This window comes from Excalfactoria chinensis, chromosome 2 (genome assembly GCF_039878825.1).
Source record: "Excalfactoria chinensis isolate bCotChi1 chromosome 2, bCotChi1.hap2, whole genome shotgun sequence".
Taxonomy (NCBI): Eukaryota; Metazoa; Chordata; class Aves; order Galliformes; family Phasianidae; genus Excalfactoria; species Excalfactoria chinensis.
The window spans coordinates 20973760-20995223 of record NC_092826.1 but is presented as its reverse complement, the minus strand read 5'-3'; the positions used below and the strand labels follow the sequence as shown (position 1 = coordinate 20995223).

Here is a 21464-nt window from a genome sequence, read left to right as displayed (position 1 = left end):
AGGATTTAGTGTAACTTAACTTCATAGTTATTAATTTTTAGGGCCGTTGTTGGATTAAATGGAGATATTCAAGACCTGAAGGATGCCTCCCTATGCCTGTGGAGTCTGCTTTAGCAGGGAGATTGGACTCGATCTCTGGAAGGTGCCTTCCAGCCCCTACAGTTCTGTGATCGTGCGAAATACAACACGCATGTGGGGAAGGGAGGGTAACGAGGCAGATATGGGAAGATTTGCGGTACGGCTCCATGGGTGACCACTCGCTATCAGTGCAACTGGAAACAGCCAGGAGCTGCCCGGCGTCGCTTTGCTCTGCACGACGCCTGCGGGCCGGTAGATGGCCCCAGAGGAAAAGGCTTGTTGCTGCAGAGGGTCCGGCCTTCACATGCTCGCCATGTGACTGAGAGCTCCGCAGCATGGAGGTATGTGGAAATAAAGAACCCCTTAAACATTACGGTCTGGCTGCTCTGATCAAGTTCTCTCATGGTAATAATCCTGGATTTAATGAACCTTTTGAATTGTGAGCTCAATTGAAATATTTCTAGGATCAGAGTTTCCAGAGCTGTGCTTCGTGGGAAGAGGGGAGGGGAGGTGATGCTTATATGGCCCTTTTCCCTGCTGCTCCCCCAGCTTCTCAGATGCATTTTGCCTGGCCTCCCTAGGCCTCGACTGTAAGTGAAGGGAGGGGAAGGGGAGAAGCCCCCCACCCAAGCTATCATTTTTGTTTCTTTTCTGCTTGTCGTTTTTTTGTTCACTGAATCTCTCCCAGGTTTTCTGCTTTTTCTTTTCTTCTCTCTTTTTTAACATCTGGAGGCTTTTTTCTTTTCCTCTTATTGGTAATTTCTGCCAGGTTTTCATTTTGACACTTCCTGTTACTTTTCTTTGATTTCCATTCTCTATTTCTGATTTATGATCCTTCTGTCTGCCGAGCCAATGAACAGAAACTGGAATCCAAGTGCATCCTGTTCTGTATATCTTGTAATATTGTTACACAGTTGTTTTCCTTTAAGTCAGTGATTTATGCCCTAAGTCTTCACTCTCCTTGTAAAATGCACTGCGAGCCTGATAAGTTAAAAATGCTCTAAACTCTCAGCCAAAGTTTGTCAGAAAAATACTGTGATTTTATGTAGCTGCAAGGAAATTTTTATCTGTGGTTGGGATTTCCAGATTCTGAATGTCTCAAGGGGGACTTAGTCATAAAAACCGTGTCAACACTGGATAATCAAGCTGTGGATAATTAAGCCTGTGCTATCTCTGTGTCAGCTGGACGGTATGTCTGTGTTCATCATGTTGAATCAGGTGTAGGTTGTGGCACACATCTGTTAGGCTGTATCTCATTGCAGTTACTACCCTTTGGTTAACTACCCCAGAGCATCTGGGTTGGCTCCCATGAGCTCTGATACATGAGCATTTTCAGGAACCTGAGAAACTCAGACCCAGGGCAAAGAACAAAAGCTTCTATAAACTATCTGGCTCCCATGCTGTTCTCCAGATAACTTTCTCAAAATGGATGCCAGCACAAACCCTTAGCTCTCATTCCTGGCTTGGCAAGAACTTTTGGAAGCTGATGCAAAGCACAGAAGGCAATTCTGGCATTATCTGAAGCACTGAAGAGCTCAACTGCTACCGCCTGGTCATGTAAGCTCTGCATACGGCTCTCCCAGAGCAGCTGAATAGATGACGTTCTTCAACCACTCACCTGGTTGAAGTGTCTTCTCCCCAGCGTGGGCCACGACTTGAAGGTAGTCTCCTGGTACACAGAGGGAGGCCACGGTGACAAACAGACCTACCCACGCTGAGAGCTTCATGGCTGTGAAATGCATTTTACCATTATAAATCCACAAAATGAAGCTGGTGATTACTGAGTGGAATGAAGTGATGTGGGAACGCTGCCAGACTGTTGTGCGTTTGTTGAGGAAGTTCAGAACAGGTTTAGGGCAGTGGGTTTGTTTAGCAGTGCGTAAGGCATGGAAGAAGTTACCTGACAGAAAAGCAGGTGGGGTTGTTGGAACAAGTCTGGGAAAATAACTGGCAGGGTGACAAAGAGCACTTGATGGAGGTGTAAGCCCTGGGGGGATCGTGGCACACACACACGCATAGCGGGTATTCAAATGCAGCATGACAGCTTTCTTTCAGTGCTCTAAATCTGGAAGAGCCAGATATGTCAAACCTGATTCATTCACATGGCGCCACGTGGGGTAGGTAGCAGGAACAGAGCTGTGGGGGAAATAAACTACCAAAGGAGCGCTATCACTGACAAGAGCAGAAAAGCAAGAGCTGGGTTTTATTTTCCAAAAATACAGCATGTTTAAGTTAAAAAAATAAATAAATAAGTCCCATGTTTCTAAATGCTCTTCTTAGAGGTTAACAATCTAAATAATGCCCACAGTTTACCTCTTGCCAATATAGCTCAGCTGTCCTAAGCTCTCCTTCATGAGCAGTGGGCTCATCAAAGCCCTGTGAGAGCGAGTAAACTTGTACTGAGGAAGGAAATCTGAGAGAGGACAGATGTAGTGAGGCCATTGTGGCAAGAGTTAATGACAGAGCCTATCCATCCCTGGACAAAATGAGTTCAGTGTAGCTTGCAAAAAAGGTGAGGAGACAAAAGGACGGGATAGGCAAAGCACAGCTTTCATTGGTTAAATTGGGTCTCATCTTGAAGAAAGGCGGTTTCTTCCACTGTGTGAAAAATGCCCCGACAAAATGATGAAAAATCTTTTTAGATGCCCTACAACCTGCAGAACTTGTACCAAATTCAGCTTGTATGGCCCATTTTGCACGTCTGATGTGGCAGCCAGGCAGAACTAAACCAGATTCTTAGCAAACGGAAATCAAAAAGTTGTTCAGGGCAGAGCAAGAATACAGCAGAGAATCAAACGGCAGTCTGAAGGAAGAGAGAGGCTCAAATTTCATGATCCAAGTATCTGAGGATTTGCTGTAATTTCTACAAAGGAGGGTATAATTTAGTATTTCATTTGATGTTAAGATGATCAAATAATAGCCGTGATGAGAAAGACCATTTCTTTCCATTCAGTCCTTTTTTTTTCAGCATCCTATTTCTTAGCCCACAGAATGTTTTATTTTAGGAATAATATGACAGTTGTGATGGGTTGGAGAACTCGTGCATCTGTAAGCCGGTGTGCCCATTGGGACTCATTCACACACATTGCTTCTCTTAATTTCTGGGTTTGTTCTTTTGTCACTGGGTAAAACCAGAAAGATTCGCTTCAGAGTGGATGCAGAGGAGGGCCGCTAAGATGATCAGAGGGCTGGAGTACCTCCCCTACAAGGAAAGGTTGAGCAAACTGGGCTTGTTTAGCTTGGAGAAGAGAAGGCTCTGGGGAGACCTCATTGTGGCCTTGCAATACTTGAAGGGAGTGTATAAACAGGAGGGGGGGAATGGCTGCTTACAAGGGTGGATAGTGATAGGACAAGGGGGAATGGTTTTAAACTGAGACAGGGGTGGTTTAGCTTAGAGATTAGGAGGAAGTTTTTCACACAGAGGATGGTGACGCACTGGAACAGGTTGCCCAAGGAGGTTGTGGAGGCTCCATCCCTGGAGGCATTCAAGGCCAGGCTGGATGTGGCTCTGGGCAGCCTGGTCTGGTGGTTGGTGACCCGCACATAGCAGTGGGGTTGAAACTGGATGGTCATTGTGGTCCTTTTCAACCCAGGCCATTCTATGAGTCTATAAAAGCATGAAGAGAAAGCAAAGTAGAGCAGGCAGTGTTTTGTCTTTAGGAAGCACACTGTGAGATGGCTTCTAAAGCACCAACTCCAAATCTGTGTATTTTTGTAGCCCTTGAAGTGCCACCACATCTCATCTGTGGGATGGAGGAGGTTTCTCAGGCAGTGCCCAGCCTGGATGTTGCCTGGTGTGTGTGCAGCTGCCAGCCTGGCTGGGATGGGCATTGGAGCAGAATGGAGCAACCTCTGCAAATGTCTCTCCGGGAGCAGAGCGAGAGCAGCTCCCTGCTGAAAGCTGTGGAAACCCACCTGTCCTGTGCTGATGGCGAAGCTTCTGTCACCTTTGATGTTGGAGAAGGAAGGGTGAGTTACGTAAAGAGTGCAGAGCTTCAGATTCAGGCCTTCTGGGTTCATTTGCCAAACAAAAGAAGGAACAAAAGATAAAAAGTTCTATTTTTAATTTTTTTTTTTTATTATTTTGGTTAGTATATGTGCCCAAAGCTTGCTTAATTCCTTTTTAACTTGTCCAACAAAACGAGAAATATCCAGAAAACAGCAAGACCCCGCCTGCGGGCTTGTTTCTCACATTAGATGCATTCAAACCTGCGCTGCTGCTCTACAGCTTGCTGCTGTGAAGCAACAACTCAACACTGCTGCAAGTTATTACCATGCAAATGCTTCCACTTGGGCAGCCACGCGTGCCATGCACGGTAAGAGGCTTTCTAATGAAAGTGCATTTAAACCACTGCTTCCCTTGGAGTAGGCTATGCAAATTGTTCTCTTTGATGGCCTGAGGCATAGAAGAGGCTTGATGTAGCTTTCAAATGAAAACCTCCAAAGCCTGAGATGTTTTTAATCTCTCTTGCTAAAAGCACTGTGGTTTGAAACTCGAGTTTCTATTTAGAAAGGTAGTTTGAATAAGCACGCTGTGTTTTAATTTGTAAAAATGCCATAAGTTCCATTCCTGTGGAAGGAGGACATCCCTGCAGCCTTATTAATGCGTTAATATAGATCACATAAAAAAAATGAGAGTCCTGAGAAAGGCCTACTGATAGCACAGAGCACGAAAACATTAAAATACAGCAGCAATGTCTTGTTTGAGGAAGTTCATTTTACATTTATATAACGGGCAGAAGTTATAAAACTTCTCCAAGTTCTGTATCCTTCCTGCAGTACCTCAGGTATCCTGGCTAGATTCACACTTGGAATTCTTTCCTTGTCCTGTATAGGGCCATAAGGATATGTATGCATGTGTATCAGTGAAACAGTCTTTTGGCTGCTTCTCTGGGCAAGCAGTAAACCTGATGCTTGAAGTCTTCTGCAGGAACAGTGGTGGTCAACCAATTGCTGTCTGTTTTCATTTTTTTTTTCTACTAAATTTCTCACCATTCTGTAGCACCTGAATTAAAAATGCATTGCTGTAAGGCTTGGCGTTATTTTCCATTGGAGACACACATGCATCAGATGAGGAGTTAGGTGTAACATGCATCAGCACGTCTCTCAAAAGACAGGTACTTTTCTGTACTTAAACGCTGTTCTTTTCTAAAACCATTTCCATTCCCAGTTTGTGGCTTGCCACCACCACCAAGCACACCTCAGCCCATTGGAGCCTTGGGCCTGGTTGTCCTCAGATAGATCCTCCAGGTTCTCTGCTTAGTTTGCCCTGTGTGATTGCAGTTGGTTCTGCTGTGGGATGGTTTCCTTTTTGGCAGTTTTCCTGTTCCAATGTTGCACAGAACACAGCAGAGGGAAAGGCCACGTTTGTGCTGTAAATTCCACTTGGGTTCTACTCCGAGTAAATCTTGGCCTTCATTTTGAAATACTGCGTACTTTTTCTTCAGACTTCCTTTTGTAAAAGGCCATCAAAAGCTGAAAGATTACTGTCCCTTAGTACAAAGAGGGATGCTGTTAGTCTGGCCAAGTAGCTATCAAAAATATGCAGGAAATACAACATAAATTCATTTTTCTCCAAATGTTTTCTGCAGGCAAGATCCCAGGCTATTAGGTTAACTCCAGGGACTACAAAGACAATAATTTGAACTAGAAGTCCCAGGACAGTAGCCAGGTTTCGTGTGGTCTTCAGGGACAGTTACAAAAAAAACCCTATCAAAAATAATAACTTCCCTTTTGCCATTCGACACTGAGCCCCGCTGTCAGCTGGATTTCAGAGATTTTTTTTCTAAGTAGCAGGAGAGGCAATCTTTTCTGTCTGCAAAGTCATTAAATTGATGACCATTAAAAACTGATTCTCATCCAGGTTCATTCATAATGTTAATTTACGTATTCTCAAGGATGTGAATTAGTCTGTGGGGACCTAGGCTTGGAGAAAAAACATACAAGTTACAGTATCTGTTTTCATCTTTTCAGTCCTCAAAATGTTAAGACCAGTGAATAGTGAAGCATATTAAAGTTTTCAGCCTATCTCCTGACTGAAGTTCGACTCTCCTCAAACAGGTGCTGAATATGGCTTCTGACCTCACGGACAGGATTATCCCATGACAGAGAACGATAGAAAAGCCTTAAAAGCATCCCCCTTGAACTTCAATTGCTGTCATTAGAGATGCATTCCTTGTGCATCATCTCTGATAGGCTGCAGTAGGCACCCTTCAGTTCACTGGATGTTCTGTAGGTACCTTCACAGTTTTTGTCAGGGTGAAATTGTTTCAAGCAGAAAATATGAGGGAAAAAAATTGAAAGGCCGGCATTTTCCCTCTCTCTTTGGGCTCTGTAGGTATTTTTGATCAAGTATGAATCAATATATCGTATGGAAAGCTCAATAGGATTATGGTTTCACTATGAATTAAAATACTTTATTAATTTAAATGTAAAATGCAAACAGTGTGAATGAAGTTTTCTGCTTCCATTAAACCTAACTGGATACCACTTCCAAGCCCTCAAATACCCTTGGAAAACTTGCTGGGCGCTTCTCTTTCCTAAATCTTTTTTGGGCACGAGAACACACTCTGGACTGTTTCCTTCTAAAAAGTAAACCCATAAATCTCTTATTTCCTGCCACTCCAAATTCAAGCCGGATGTCGAAGGACAAAAAATGGTGATTGGCAGATCTTGGTGAGAGAGACAGGAGCAGAGTGCCAGCTCATCCCGCAGAAAAAATCATGTGAAACTATTCCTTGTTCAAGGAAACCAGACCAAAACTCTCACTATGACATCAATCACCGATAGAAACAAAAGCTGTCATGCTTCTGAGCACTCACCAGCTTAATGAAGGGTCAAGCAACGAGAGAAAAAAAACAAGGAACCCCCAACTGTGACAGCACATATGAGCAACAACTCTTCGTGAGGGAAATAATGTACTGAATTAAAATTTATGGCTTCCCAGTAGCATTACATACCACGGGAACTGTGAATGTTTTGTTCCTTCCCAAAATGACAAGTGTTAAGATCGTAAAATCAAACTCAACCGGAGTAGCAAATTGATTCTAGTCTATCTGGTTCTTCCACGCTGTGTCACGCAGAGCAGAGTCAGTGGTTGGTTGCCTAGGGTTGCAAAATATTAGGAATAACACAGTATTTAGTGACTGTTCATTACGTGTGCCTCTGAGAGGGGAGGTGTGCTCATGTGCTTAGCACAGCAGAAACCCTAGAATGGAGTCAGTCCTGAATGTTGCATTTCTGGCCAACTTTCCAACAGCAATGAACTAATAGCATTTCCAAAGGTTAAGATTTCTGTAACTGTGCCAAATGGTAGGGTCATGCCCTGTTTTTCTGCTTAACACAATTTACTTCCCTTGCTTTTTTCTCATGACCTTTTCCCCACTATATGCCATCATCCATTTTGGCCCTTTCCCGTATTGCCTTACTGACCTTTGACATACCGCTGAAATTGTCTTTGCATTTTGCTTGGGCTGTGCTGCAGAACTGCTGTAACATATCTGCCCAAGCCCTAGCTGCTAATCTTGCAACAAGCAAGGTTGTCCCTTAACTTCAGAAGTGTTCAGAATGTTTATGTGGTCAGCATCTTTTAAGATGCTTAAATCCAGGTTTTACGGAATATTAACTGGTCAGTAGTAAGCACACAGGCATGTAGAGGCATTGCCATGGTGCTCACCCTTACAATCTTGTGACATATCCCTGCACCCCATTTTTTTTGATGAGACAACACTGTGCTCTTCCTAGAAGGTTTTCCTAGAAGCCTTGACTTGTGATAAGGAGACCATCACCACTTTCACCTGGCTGTGGTTACTCAGTACAGGCATTCCTGCCCTTTACTCTCACCATCTGTTTGGGTCCAGAGATGGGATAATGACCTGGTTTCATCGCTGATGATAGCTGATATTCCCTGCCTTTTAAGAAGTTTGATGGTTCTTCGCTGCTGGAGGATATCCAGCACATTTCTCCACCTCTGAAACACTTCTCACTGAGTATGAAACTTTTGCTTAACGTTTGTTTTCACAAGTGTGATCTTCTAATCTTTTCCCCTTGTGTGCTGTGTGCTGCTCCTGGTACAGCTAATGGATCACAGTGATGTCTCAGATATCAGGGCTTCTGTGCCATCTCCTGGCTCAGCAGAGCCACTCAGTGGCGTGTATGCAGTGAGGAAAATAAGAGATACAAAGAAGAGATTATGAAGAGATTATCCCTGTAGGAAGATGCTACTCTTTGTGTAAACATCTCTGAAGAGCAAAACTGGCCAGCATTTACTGTCCTTGTATCTATTGGATCCTATGATTCAGTGTTCTCAGTGAAAAAGGTCTATAAAAGTGTAGTTCCACTGTGACTATATCCTAATTTGAAGTTCAACTTGCTTGCACTTTCCTCGGGAGCATACATTTATTGGAGCTAGGCAGAACCTGCTGATGAGTACAGAAGCATCTACCTGGTGAGCAGGAGTCGGCCCATACATTTCAGTGATATTCCTATCAACCCCAATCAGACGGACAGACGTGCCATGGGTTGGCTTACAGGGGAGAGCACTATCCTACCATTAGAACTCCGCAGGAGCTCTCCTGATGCATGGGATTTGTCCTTTCCAGACCCTTGGCTTCCTTGGGCTGTTGCTGAAGACAGCAGTTCTGCACATGGCTGTTTGCCGCATATAAATGCTCCAGGTGCGGGTTTAATGAGTTTGTGAGACAATAATACCCTACTGCACATGCTCATTAGGTGGTTTCCAAATCCTGGTAACTGTCAAATCAACAACAAGTTTCCTTCGGGACCCAGCCTTGTGCTGCACTCTGTGAATGTATTTCCATAGCAAGTGTCACTGCTTAGGACTGCCTTTTGCTTTGAAGTGTTGCTTGGAGCACGGGGAAAGGCAGGGAAAAGGGTCTGAGTATATTTTTATAATGAGGAAAGGATTTTTTTTTTCACTTCCCACTCACTCAGTAACAGCTGAACTTTGCTTCCTTTCTTCTTGTTAAGAAAAGGTGCCAAAATAAACAAAACCACATAGCTGCAAGCAGCCGCGATGCCTGGAAATCTGGAATCTAGAGGTGGTAGTTCCATAAAGTTTGGGACTGAAAGTGAGGTTACGATCAAAGCCATTTTACCACATCAACCTCTGTTCTCACCTTGGTTTTTCACAGAAGACGTTGCCTAAATAACTTATGCGAAGCCAACATGAGGAGAAGCAACACAAGGAGAAGGACGTGTTGGGAGAAAAGGTGCATGTCAGAGATGGGGAGCTGCCTGTAAGGCGTGAGGTGAGCTCCAGCAGGCCTCCTGCCATGCAGCAGAAATTTGGAGGGCTCGGAGGGATGATATGGTCCACAGAAGACACAGTGATGAAGTGTAGGAAAGGAGAAGGAGCCATTTGGTCATCTAAATGGATGAGAAGATGGAGGGAAGAACAACCTGAGAGGCTAAAGGGGATGGAGTGAGCTCGTGGGGCATCTCATGTGAGGAGGGACTGTGGGGTGGTTGGGCAGAGCCTGAGGCCAGGGGAGTGTGCCTCTGGGACATGATACAGCGCATCAGAAGATGAAGCAGATCCCTGCCCACCTCTCCAAGGAGCAACCTGGCTGCTCTGCTGGCCCCGTGTGCAGGGATTGGCCATTGCTGTGCAGCCCATCTACCTCTCCCCAACATGTCGGCTGTGCGCCATTGGCTCCTCACTATGGCCAACAATTTTCAGCTGCTTTTCAAATGCAAACTTGGGACCTGTATTTTAGCTCTAAGATAAACATTTTGAAAGCTGTCTTCTTTCTCATAACACAGGCATGAGGTGTTTTTAATTAGCTTAGGGAAGCTTTCCTTGGCCAGGCCGATTTGTTCACTGTTTCTTTTGTACAGTTGGTCTGTTTGTCTTGTAGAGCTGGCCTATAAACCAGCTATTAGGGGTTTACCATATAACATTATCAAGAAAATAATCTTTGACAAAACATGAAATCACTTGTTACAACCATTTTTTTTCCCTTTGCAAATAACTTCAAGGGAGCCAAATGTTCTCCACAGCTGACCAGGCAAACCTGCTAGAGAATGCTTACTCCAAATACAAATTAAAGCCTGTTTTAGTTCTAAAATATTTCAAATGAAGATTTGGGTGGGGAAAGAAAGTTCTTCAGGGAGGTGGTAGCAGTATTGGTACGGGAGAAGGATGAATTCTCTTTTCTTCAGGATGATACAGTTTTGAGTCATCAATGCATGATAAGTGCAGAGACGAGCAGGACGTGCTCTTTGCTGGATTTATGTCTGTTTCATACACATGCACACACATATAAAGTGATGAGGAGAGGGAACAGTGGATTATTACACCTACTGGCTTTATTATTGGTTTTGCTCTGCAGACTCCTAAACTGCGTGGGTGTTGATGGTTGACTTTTAAAGAGACTTAATGAAGGTTACCAATGGAAATTTTGACAGTCATGATGATAAATGCTCTATTCACTTAGAAGAATTCAGTTATCTTAATCACATAGCTGACTATAACAAAAATTGCATTTTCTCTCTTTTTTCTTTGACATGCTTTTGCAATTTTTTTCCTTTTCAGAGTTAATGCCAGTATTTTCAGATGACGATAATTTCTTTTTTGTTTTCTTACTGACAAGTGGAATAAAGTAATCTTAAGTGCTTAATGTTCTTGTCTTTCAGAAGGCCTCTGCTCAACCCAGAAAATGAAAGAAACCCATGAGAAAGCCTGGTGCTTTTCAGGGGTGTCATCTGTTATCCACCTACTTTTCTTTCTTGATATGCTTTTACACTGCTGACTATTGACTGCTGACAAAAACTTCACAAAAACTGTACTCCTCACACCTTGCACACTTTGGTCACCGATGAACTGAAGTCATCTAGAGCACACGGGGCATTGAATGTGTCAGCTCTGATTTTATACTTTAATTCATGGGAGCACCCAGGAGATCTTCTATCTCTGGACTTCCACAAATGCTTGCAGAAGAACAGTGTGGGTTACATTTTGCATTGGGATTTAAATATTCCCTTCACTCTGACAACAATTAGAGCACTATTTTCTACTTAGCTGTAAATCAGAGCTGCAAATAACAATGGAGTGGTCTAACCACCCCCTGCTCTACCAGCATTCCCTCATGAACTCGGCAGCTTTTGGGAACAATGCAGTTGTGCTCTAAGATTTTATTTTGCACAAGTGTCCCTGGGACAATATTTCTCAGCCTGTGCTCTGGGGCCCATTTGTGGTCTGAAAGGCTTCAGAAAATGGTTTGTAAGGCACTCTAAAACAAAGCAACTCTCCCACTACCTCCCCCACCCCAAAAATGACCAAACCCACCCACGTGTTGTCACAGCATTCAAAGGGTGGCCTAATTTTTAATTGATTATTCATGAAGGCCACTGCATTAAGACTACTCAGGCAACCTACATCTTTGTTTGCCAGAAACTGGATTAAAAGAAGCATCATTTTGAAGAAGTTTGTCCACTGTTCTATTTGCTTGGGTAGAGCCCAAATATCTGCCTCATACATTGCCTGTACTCTTTAGAGCACATCATGCTTCCATCTTGCAACAGATACATAATTCTCAAGAAGAAAGTGTACTAGATGTGACAGCGCTGTAGTAAAACACAGCAGCTTTATATGATTTTCCTCCACTTCTGGACACCATCTCCAATGCTGCTGGACTCCTTGTTACCACTGTTGCAGTAGGCTGGGTTGGCTCTTCCAATGTAAACATTGCTGCTGGAATACCTCAGCTACTGTGCAGCCTGGGCTCAAGGGCAAGCCTTTTCACTTCCTCACAGCTCCGCTATGCACAGACGAGGTGCTTTCTGCTATGCACAGAAGTTTGCATTGCAGCTTTACAGCTGCAGTATGCCAAAACTGAATGTAGCAGCTACATCAGATTATGGAGCATGAGAGGGGGAGAGACCTCCACAGCAGTGTGGCTGGTTTCTACCAATTTTATCTCTACCGAAATGGACTGAAGCAGAGTTAGAAGCATTTTGCAGAGTAGAAACCACTCCTATCATACTTTAGCACTTTCTTATAGGATTCTGCTTAGATCATCTTTACAGCTCTACAGTTATGTTTGTATCATGAGTTAACCGACTTCGTCCAGATTCAGCCTGGCCCTACTCATGGCTTACTATGCTCAGAGCTACCACTTAGCTTTATTAATTAGCATGGCCTTGAGTTCTGGCCAGCCAGACTTGATATATATTTTAGTTATGATTTTGTTTTGGCCAGCAGTCAATGATGACACATTTTAAAGCTGTGATTTTATCTTATATTTGGGTTACTTATGCATAGCAAATGAGTATTTTTCTTACTCCTGATGATATTTACTGCATGTTGCATAACTTTGGGCTCTAAGACTCTAAGCCCAGAGTGGCACAGCACGTTGTACACTTGTGAATGAGTGCAGTTGTCATCCTGCCAGGGGATCCTCACTCTGATGCAGAGAACCCATGAGACTTTCCAAAACCACAGGCCAGAGTGGGACATGTTGACATTTGGCCACTATGGTCTCCAGAGGAGTCTCCCATCAGGGCTGGAGCCTGTTGTGCCAGTTCTGCTGTCCCAGCCAGGGGGACCTAGGCAGACACAAAACAGGACCCATATGCTTTATAAAGTTCTATATGAAGTGCCACCACGACACCTGCTGGACCTGGGGGGTCCTCGGTCCTCATCACCCTCTTCTTGCAGGTCTAGCAGTCCTAGTCCTTATCAGTGTTCTCACCAACAAGACAACTCCAGAGAGTTGTGCATGCCCTAACCTCACTTGGGTTACAAAGTGCTGAGTCCTTTGGAGCCATTCTCATGTGCAGGAGCCCTGCCCATCCCTGTGACTTGAAGGCAGCTGGTGGATGGGGCCATGAGAACAGTCCCTAATCTGCTCTGAGCAGCAGTGAGATTAGCAGAGGCCTCCCTTCATCCATAGTTAAGCCAATGTTAGGGTGATCAGAGCTGCTGTGTAATGGCTTTGGCTGTAGCCTGGCCAGTGTGATGGCCAGCAGCTGGGGGAAATGCCATTTTGTGCTCAGCACATCCTTGGCAGAATTACAGCTTGTCTCTGTGAGTGTCTCAGTGAACCATCTGGTGAACCTGGGATACCCCTGGAATTCACGTGGCCACTTATTTCACATGAGATCCATGTAAGGCTTGGCCAAGTCCAGCCGTCTGTAGCATCAGGCCCTGAATTGAGGATGGGGTCTATGGTCAGGCCCCTCCTTGGCCAGCTTGTCCCAAAATGTCTCTCTCTGCTTTCCTGTCTTCCAAAGGTGCCTTTTGGGGCTCCCAAGCAAAGCCTTTGCCAACCACAGCTGAAGAACAAGGCAGCACAATCAACAGGAAAGTAAGAGTCTATTTACCTCTGGCACAGCCTGCCCTTTTCTAGTCTGGATGGAAAAGAAGACTAAAGTCCACGGAGCCCTTCAGCAAACAACAACCAGCATAACAACAAATGCAGCAGAAGAGAATGCCAAGGTTGTCATCCCCCATCAGCAGTTTGGATGGATTTCACCCTGGGAGAAGCTTTCGGGACGCTCGGGGCGGAATCTTGCGCAGGAAACAGGTGGTTTGCTTTACTGAGAGGCATGTGTAATGGCCAGGGAGCTGCGCCGCGCCACGCCAAGCTACAGCAGATGGGCTGCAGCTCGCTCTGCTCCACTGAAGGATATTTTTCATGTTATGTGTGGAAAAGAGCAGTAACCCTTGTTTGTTATATGAGGCCTTGTAGGACTTTGTTTGGAAAGAAGCCATTTGCAAGATAAAAAAAAAAAAAAAAAGCCATTAAAAATATGAGTCACCATAATCACATTCAAAGTGCTCCAGCATGGCCTTTTATTTGCAAAGCCTTCACTGTAAAATCAGCTTTTATTATTATTATTTATTTTCAAATGAAGAATTCCACCATGGGTTACCTTGGGTTGATTGATGTGACTTTATCGATCTGTTAATTTTAGATTACTAAAAAACAAAAAGCTCAACAAAACCCCGAACAACTCAAAACACATAATTCAAACTGTTCATAGTGCAAAAGAGCTGTGCCTTCCCTGTGCTATATCCCTAGAATAAGATTTGTAAATATATCCCCAAATCATCTCAAATACAAATCCATTTCTTTGCCATACCAAAACCCGATACCCCGTGTTGAGCCATCAGGTGCTCACATCCTCCCAGAGGAGAGATGACTTAGCTGCTGCTTTCAAAATGCATCCTCCCTGTGAGACTGTGAGCAGTGAGAGGCAGAGGGAGCAGGAACCTTTTTGCTATGTATCACAAATTAAAGCACTCATTCTCTGGTGAGCTGTCATCAATCTTGAGGCAAGAGCAATCTTTTGGACAGGCTGTCTCCACATAGAAAACCTTCCTTGCAGCCCAGAAAGACAACCATATCCTGGGCTGTGTCAAAAGAAGTGTGGCCAGCAGGGTGAGAGAGGTGATCCTGCCCCTCTGTTCTGCACTGGTGGGACATCACCTGAGTATTGCATCCAGATGTGGAGTCCTCAGTACAGGAGAGATGTGGACCTGTTGGAGCGCATCCAGGGAGGGCCACAAAAATGATGCAAGGAAGTGAACACTTTCCCTATTACAGAATCACAGTATCACAGAATCACAGAATGACCTGGGTTGGAAGGGACCTCAAGGATCATGTAGTTCCAACCCCCCTGCCTAGCAGGGCCACCAAACATACGCCTTTACTAGATCAGGTTGCCCAGAGCCCTGTCCAACCTGGTCTTGAACACCTCCAAGGACGGGGCATCCACAACCTCCCTGGGCAGCCTGTTCCAGGACCTAACCACTCTCCTAGTAAAGAACTTCCCCCTAACATCCAACCTAAATCTTCCCTCTTATAACTTAAAACCATTTCCCCTAGTCCTGCTATTATCAGCCCTTTCGAAGAGTTTACTCCCCTCCTGGGAGTAAGTTCCCTTCAGGTATTGAAAGGCTGCAATGAGGTCGCCCCGCAACCTTCTCTTCTCCAGGCTGAACAAACCCAATTCCCTCAGCCTGTCCTCATAGGGGAGGTACCTATGGAGGGAACCTATTAGGACAGGTTGAGAGAGCTGAGGCTGTTCAGATTCGAGAAGGATTTGGGTAGACCTGATAGCAGCCTTTCAGTATCTGAAGGGGGGATGTAAGAAAGAAGGGGACAGATTATTTAACAGTATCTGTTGTAACAGAAAAGGGGGGAAATGGTTTCAATGAAAAGGGTTTTTTTTGTTTGTTTGTTTGTTTGTTTTTAACAATAAGAGTAGTTAAGCACTGGCACAGGTTGCCCGGAGATGGTGGATGCCCCTCCCTGGAGACAGGGAGGATGGAGCTCTGAGCAACCTGATCTAGCTGGTGTCTCTGTTCACTGCAGGGAATTTGGACTAGATGACTTCTAAGGGTCCCTTCCAACTCAAGTGATTCTGTTATCCTTATGATTCTGTTTACTTACTGCACCTCAAATGGCTGCTAAAAAATCATACTTCTCTCAAATCTGGGCTGAGCTCAAGCTGCTCTGGCACTGGAAAAAGGGCAGCTGTGTGAGGTTGCTTCCTGCTGCTGCTGTTTACAATGAGAGTGGTGAAGCGCTGGAGCAGTTTGCCCAGAGAAGCTGTGGCTGCCCCATCCATGGAAGCATTGATAATTGGACAACCTGATCTGGCAAAAGACAGCCCTTCCCATGGCAGGACCGGGTAATTTTCAAGAGTCCCTTCCAAATGAAACTTTTCTGTGATTCCACAGTTCTAATGCACAGTGCCACTGCTCCCCTGTCCATCCCTGGGCCACTCAGTTTCAGGGTTTCCAGCTGTTCTTAGCCTCCTGGACACCTCTTTGGACTACCACCAATCTCAAGGATGACTCAGAAGTCAAGTTGCTGAGAATTATCTAGACTGCTGCATCTCTGCGAGTGCACAACAGCCGCTGTTAAATTATAGTGCAAAAAAACCCAGGCACATCTTGGGAGAGATGGCAGCTGGGCCAGACTCAGCTTTGGAGAAGAGAGGAAGCCAGGCACCCCAACCACTGCATTCTGGCTCCAGCCCAGCTCCGTGTTACTTTGTCAGTGGTGCTAGGATCTGATTTCTACACCATATTTGGCACTCATTAAGCCAATTTTAGACTCTGGAAAAATGGAGATAGAGCAGAAGACAACCACAGAAAGCAATTTGAGGCTGACAAAAATGTCTGATGGTGAGAGACTTAAAAGGTCCGTCTGTTTGGCTCGGCAAAAAGCCCAAGTCATCTTACTGTATTTTACTAGAGGGACTCACCAAGTGCTTTAAATCACTGGTAAAAGACAAATAGCTGCAAGCTAAATCCAGACACTTTAAAATAGACATAAGGCACAATTCAAAAGCAATGACTCACTGCTAGTACTCTTGCTAATGGCGGCGGTGCATCCTCTTATTTGACTTGCAGAAGAGGATAGAGTGCCTTCTCCTGCACATGGGCCACAGGCCTTGCACAGCAGTGCCTGGAGCAGGCAGAAGGCCAGGTAAGGTGACAACAAGCTGCTTTCTCCTATCTGCAACCCAACTTCATCCGTGCTCCCGGAACCCAGGCGGTGTTTCCAGGACAGGCTCATTAATTAGCTGTTAGATATTGTTTGGAAAAAATAAACACATGAGTAACTGTGATGTTTAGTAATGTGAAATAATATTCCTCATCTCCTTTCCCTTGTAAAACACAGAACAGTTGTTCTTGGAAAACAGCACAGAAGTACTTTGGTGTTGCAGTGCGTTGTCATGTGATGCATTACTGGCAGTAATCTCCAGTGACAGGCGAGGACTACCTAACGAGCTGCCTCTGTGCCATGCAGGCTCTCTCCCTTGCTGCTGGCTGAGTGTACCAGAGTGCATTTGACAACATGAGGCCCCAGGCCTGTGCACATGCTATTGAAGCTCAAGAAAAACACTGTCATTTTTTTAAACACAGAGAAAAGTCCTGATCCTGTGTTAATGCTGCTCTGGACGTATGCCCACTAGCTATCAAACAGAAGACGAATGACGGTGCTGCTCTTTCAACCCATTTAATGATTCTGGCAAAAGACCTGGCAGCAGGCTCCAAAGATTTCATCTAGGCAAGGCAATGCCTATTCCAAGAGTAGAAATCTCCAAACTGGAGAGCTGGCAAGTGCATATTTGTGCTGGAAGCTTAAATCAATCATTTCCATTTTCCCCAATGTGACCTAGCAAAATACAGAAATTGGCTCCTTCATCAGCAACCACAGGCCACTTTCATGTTTAAGGTATTAGTGCCGCCAGCTGCAGTGATACATTGACTTCAGGTTGAACAGTCGGTGTTGAAGCCACCTGTCTAATCGCTCTTCTACAGCAGCGCTGCTCTGAGAACTGCCAGCATTGCCCTGTTGGCACTGTGGCCAGTTGTCCAGGAGCCCAGTGCAGCTTGCCAGTCTTCGGATCCCATTCCCCTGTGTTTGTGCAAAGCTTCCTGCCACCACCAATGGTCACATCTGCCGGCAATCAAAATGCTTCTGCAGAATTTATATTACTAAGTGCACTTTTCCCCTGAAAGGCTTGAGTTAACTATAACAGCAAAACTGGGATGTAGGTTAAATAAGAAACCTACTGAGTAGCCCTCTGACTCTTTATTCAGGGTCTCATCTGTTGAGACTGGAAGTTCCTCAGGTGACAATAGTTCTGCTCTTGTGCATACCCAAAAGTGGCTTTGCTAATGCTGGTGGCAACCAAGAATTAAAGAGAACATTATCTAAGTTTGTAGTTTTTTTGCAACTCCCTGATAGACAGAAACTCTCCTTAGGTTAAGGGAGATGTGCTGCAGTACTGGTATCTTTTTGGAGTAAGCCTGTGGTACACACACAACAAAGTCTGATTTCACAACTGCTCTGCATGAAGTGCACACCAAAGAGGCATCAGTAGGATGCTCAAGGAGGCCAGAGTCCATAGACTGGCTCAGTATGCTTCAAAAATACGTTTATGCACAGCCTAAGAAGCCAGATCAGTCACGTCCTCCGAACAGCTTCAGACGTGACAAGGGGACAAGAATCCACATTCAATAATACCTAGTATCACCGTTTATTCACTGATGATTCTAATTCTGTGTAAGAACCCAGAAACTGCAAACACAGGATTTCTCAAACTTCTGCCAATCCAGAGAGCTGAGCTTTTCCCTGCCTTTTTCTCCTCAAGAAACCCCATGCTGTACAACATCCAACTTGGCCCTCCAATAATAATTATGGTAATTAGCCTTTATCTCCTTTGGGCCAGCTGCTAACGCAGCCCATCTGATTTCTCCAAGAGGAATAAACAAACAAACAAAAAAAATAACTAAACTAGAAAAGGTCATGTCTCAAAGGATAAAAACAAAGGCCAAACTGAAAGACAGTTCCGTTTAATCATCTGCACCCCCCTCTTAACAGTTTTCTCTACAAGCAACCAAAGACTCTGCAAGTGGGTTGGGAGTAGAGATTGCAAGGGAAGACCATTTTGAGGTCAGAAGTAGGGACATTTGGTCCCTGTCCATCCTTCTAGCACTGTTCATGCACCTTATAGCAAATGGTGACTGGAGAGAAAAAAGCAGCCCTTATGCCAAGTGGTGCAGGTATCCCTGCTCCTCACTGCCTTCAGGGCTCTCCATATGCCATGAGCTGCCTACGTCAGCCCCACAGTGCTCACTATCCATGGCCTAATGAGTCTGGCCCAGGGTTTTGCATCATCGCCACAGCTTCGAAGCAAAGAAGCTCAAGCTAAGAAGTCTGATCTTCTTTCTTTGGTTTTAGTTGACCAGAGCCCTTACATGCCACCAGGAGCTGCCAGGTTAGTGAGGAGCTGGCACCAAGCCTCACAGGTGAATGCCAGACTCCTACCATTGGCAGATGTAGGAATCCAGTCCAAGATGATGATGACGATAATGATGATGATTATTATTATTCAATAATTGAAATACATCCTGATATTTTTTTGTGGCAAAAACCAAACTGCCTAGCTCTACCCCAGAGTTCCCATTTCCAGGACCATGGCCAGTTAATACTTCATCTTTTACTGCAGCTGACCAGTATTGTAAGAAGCACTGAGTGAGTCCTGCTGGTTCTGGTCTGTCAGAAATCCCAGCCTGGAGCCAACAGGGACCACGTGAGATGCAGACAGTCCTCTGTGACTCCCTTCAGTTTTATTTCCTCAAATCCTGTGGAGCATCTGCTCAAGAAAGTTCAGTCTGCAGGTGCAAGTTTCACATTTTGTATCTGGCACATGTATTTGATGTCAGGAAAAAACATTGCAAGAAAATAACTCACTGGTAAAGAGAAGTGTTTCAGGAGCTTTTTTATGTGTTTCAGTGAAAAAATAAAATAAAATCAACTCTTTTTCAGTAAGCATTTCTGTGCTACTTGTCACCTAAACATCACAAAGCAAATCACAAAATCACAGAATCATTCAGGTTGAAAAAGACCACTAAGCTCACCTAGTCCAACCATCTGCCCATCCATAGAATCATAGAGTCATAGAATCATAGGATGGCCTGGGTTGAAAAGGACCACAGTGATCATCCATTTTCAGCCCCCCACCATGTGCAGGACTGCCAACCACCAGACCAGGCTGCCCAGAGCCACATCCAGCCTGGCCTTGAATGCCCCCACTGTGCCCACTAACCACATCCCTCAGTGTGACATCCACGTGTCTCTTAACACCTCCAGTGACGGTGACTCCACCACCTCCCTGGGCAGCCTGACCACTGTGAAAGCAGCACTGATTAGAAAATGATTCTTGAAACAAATCACGTCCCTTTCTTTGCAGAGCAGTAATAAATTATCATCACCATGTTTCTCTGACCCTGTGATATGTTAATTTGCTGGAATATGTTCGCATTTCCAAAATCATGTCTAATCACAAGTTTTAACTACACATAATTCTTGCCAAAATTTTCCTCTATGAATTAATTTTAATTACATTCAAGCTTACAGAAAACATTTTTAACCCTTACAGTTTTGCATAAACCCACATGAAGGAAAGATATGATATTTGAGAAGAAATCCAAAAATTAATAATCAGTTATAACTTTTGCTATGGGTTTGTACATTCCACTTTGTGCTTGGAAATCTTCTTCACCCCTCCTGAATCACGTATGTGATTCATCCCTCCTTTATCCCTCTTTCAGCCCTCCTGAATCACAGAGGCACATTTCAGAGAGATGCCCAAGGCCAGTAATTTTAACAAGAAGCAAAAATAAATCATGTCCCACTTTACGTCTCAGGTCATAGAATGAAAAACTATAGGCCTCCTATTTACATCTTTAGCACATGTTCTCACTTGAGAATCAGAAAGTTACTTACATTTGACATACAAGAGGCTAGGGGCATAAGAGGCACAGAGATACGCCCTTATTCCCTGCAGAAAGCATACAGAATCTGGTACCTTTTGTTTCTTAACTTTAGAAACTTGAACTCAAGCTATGAGAGGGTAAAGGAAGGCTGCAGGAAGGCAGCTGGTACAAGCAAGGTGCACTGCTTGACACTGAGCCCTGTCCTGTGCCAGATGGAAAAGATCCACGGTAAAAAACAGCTCTGCAAATTTCACAGCTGGGACATTGCTGTATAGGAAAATCTACAGAGCTGTGAGCACTTTGTTTGAAGTGAAACCATCTCATGGATCTTTGGCTTTACCTATTTTAGAATGAAATAAACAATTACTTGGGAAAAGAAAAAGGGAGATCTCATTTCATCGTATCCCAATGAAACAAAATCTGCTCAGCCTACGGCCTATATTCATTACAGCAGATTAATCCAATCCCAAAAGAAGTATCTTGTCCAAGATGTGAAGGCTATTACTGAATGCTTTTCAAGAGCACTTTCTTTCTCAGAGGAGGTGTGTGAGCATCGCAGTGTCAGCTAGGACAGGCCAGATATACCAGCAGAATGGATGGGCACACCATTAATGCCCAGCAACAGTTTTCTTTCCAAGAGGCTGGGACTGGGGGGACACTGCAAGACCTGAGCACTGCTGTGGTTCCCTGTTGCTATCAGCCCTTCAAATAAATGTAGAGAAACTACTATTTAACAAAGGAAAATCTGTGCTGCTGTCATGACTCCAGTGACCCCATGTTTTACAAGCTTTCCTCATGCAGGATTGCCATGGGTGTAGTGAAGGTGCAGGATTTGCTTTAATTTCTATTTTAGGAGCATTTCTGCAATACCATATAACCATAGAATGATATAGGTTGGAAGGGACTTTAAAGTCCACCCAGTTCCAACCCCCTGCCATGGGCAGGGCTGCCACCTCCCAGCTCAGGCTGCCCAGGGCCCCATCCAACCTGGCCTTGAGTACCTTAGGGAAGGGGCATCCACAGCTTCTCTGGGCAGCTGTGCCAGGGTCTCACCACCCTTTCCTCCCTGGTTAGTAGTTCCCAATATTTTATCCATATTTTTATCACTCAAGCTATCGTA

At 44.6% G+C, this 21464-nt stretch overlaps 1 long non-coding RNA gene across 1 annotated transcript; it reads left to right on the top strand.

Moving 5' to 3' along the window:
• The first annotated feature begins 351 nt into the window (after positions 1 to 351).
• LOC140249049 (uncharacterized) lies at positions 352 to 13873 on the top strand. The gene is made up of 3 exons (XR_011902933.1): positions 352 to 419; positions 3797 to 4047; positions 13333 to 13873. It is a non-coding gene; the product is annotated as an uncharacterized lncRNA (long non-coding RNA).
• Positions 13874 to 21464: the final 7591 nt, after the last annotated feature.